The 2,087-nt window shown below is 37.1% G+C and overlaps 1 long non-coding RNA gene across 1 annotated transcript; it reads right to left on the bottom strand.

Annotated features, from left to right (window-relative positions):
- Window positions 1-1,584: 1,584 nt before the first annotated feature.
- LOC131220654 (uncharacterized) lies at window positions 1,585-2,087 on the bottom strand. The gene is made up of 2 exons (XR_009158757.1): window positions 2,001-2,087; window positions 1,585-1,855 (listed from the first exon to the last, which is right to left on the bottom strand). It is a non-coding gene; the product is annotated as an uncharacterized LOC131220654 (long non-coding RNA).

Below are 2,087 nucleotides of genomic sequence, written 5' to 3'. Positions count from 1 at the left end.
ATCTAGGTGATTAGAGTAAATCACAATTTTGACCTAGAAAATAGCTTTTTCCTTCCTTTTTTCCTTCTCCTCCTTGCATGATCCAAGGCAAGAGGTGGCAAGACACACAGGACAGCCTAGTGGGCCCAAAATAGTTCACTTGGATGTGTGGCAATGATGCTAAGATCAGCCCACTAGAACATGTGTTGATGATGTTTAAATCAGTTCCACTTAGACATGCATTTATGATGCTTAAGTTACTCCACTTGGATATGTGTTTACAATGCTTAAATCAGTCTACTCTACTTTGACATGTGTTTATGATGCTTAAATCAATTCACTTAGATGTGTGGTAATGATGCAAAGATCAGCCCACTAGAACATGTGTTTGTTTATAATGCTTAAATCAGTCCACTTGGACATGTGTTTACAATGGTTGAATCAGTCCCGATGATTAAATCAGTCCACTAGAACATGTGTTAATGATGCTTAAATCAATCAACTTGGATGTGTGGTAATGATGCTAAGATCAGCCCACTAGAACATGTGTTTATGATGCTTAAATCAATCAACTCGGATGTGTGATATTGAATGCTTAATAACTAACTTTGCATTTACATTTGGCATGAGATATGTTTTCTAATACCGACTTCTGACGTAGTTCGAAATTGATTGTTTAATTTGACAAATATGGATTTGCCTTGCATCTAAATTTGAATTTACATTATTTTTCACTAGAGTATTGTTGATATGAAGAATGTATTTCTTGTAGCAGAATATTTTTAGGAAAATTATTTATATATCATTTTCTTATAAAAAATTATTCATATTACAGTTTATAGTTGTGACTTGTAATTTATAGATTTGTAAGTTAGATAATTAGTTACTCGTTTAAGGATTTCTATGGCGCCATACATAGATATGGTGTGTTTTTGGTGGCATAGAAATCTCTTAAGTTATCCCATTTTGGACAGTTCAAGATTAGATGAATAGTATACTTTCATATAATCTATTTAAATGTTCATGCTGGATCCGCGGTCCATCTCCTCGTTTCTCTCTAGATATGTTTCTTCTGTTCCGTATCCAATGTCAAATATCTTTACATTATTTTAGATATTTGGCATCGGAATGTAACGTAAGATCAACTTATCTGGAGAGGCATGGGGAGATGTTGCAGGATTTTCGGTGTAGATGTTTAAATGAGAATATGAAAGTATTACAATCTATCCAACCTTGAATGAGTAACTAATTTAGGATTTAATTGTATTAGCTTAGAATTGATGGAGCAGACTCGGATGTACGTCAGAGCTATCCGAATGAACGGGGGTCACTGGAAGGTGGGAACTGCTGTTATGACCATGATGAAGCTGTCTATTTCCTATGGACATCATTGGAGGGGCCTAACCATTTAGACAGGCCGTGTTTTTGTATTTGCTCGAAATTAATGGAGTAGACCCGGATGTGCATCGGAGCTATCCGGATGAGCGGGGGTCCCTGGAAGGTAGGAACTGCTGTTATAACCATGATGAAGCTGTCCATTTCCTATGGACAACATTGGAGGGGCCTGGCCATTTGGATATGCTGTGTTTATGTATTTGCTCAAAATTAATGGAGCAGACCCGGATGTGCGTCGGAGCTATCCGGATGAGCGGGGGTCCCTGGAAGGTGGGAACCGCTGTTATGACCATGATGAAGCTGTCCATTTCCTATGGACAACATTGGAGGGGCCTGACCATTTGGACAGGCCGTGTTTATATCTTTATTTGCAGGTACCACACCCTTAACCTAAACCTGTAACCCCAAACCTATAACCGAAACCCATTCTCAATTCCCTAAAGCTATAGCCTATAACCTAACCCTAACCCTAAACCAAAACCTATAACCTAAACCTTAACCTAAACCTAAACCTATACCTATAAACTAAACCTAAACCTTAACCTATAACCTAAACCTATACTTATAACCTTAACCTAAACCTATTCTCAAATCCCAAAACCTTTACTTATAGCTGAACCCTAAACCTTAACCATAACCTATAACCTTTACTTATAACCTTAACCTAAACTTACAACCTATACTTATAATATAAACTTAAACCTAGACCTTAA

Source organism: Magnolia sinica, chromosome 12 (assembly GCF_029962835.1).
Source record: "Magnolia sinica isolate HGM2019 chromosome 12, MsV1, whole genome shotgun sequence".
Taxonomy (NCBI): domain Eukaryota; kingdom Viridiplantae; phylum Streptophyta; class Magnoliopsida; order Magnoliales; family Magnoliaceae; genus Magnolia; species Magnolia sinica.
Note: the sequence above shows the minus strand (reverse complement) of the source record. Positions and strands in the feature narration are given on the sequence as shown.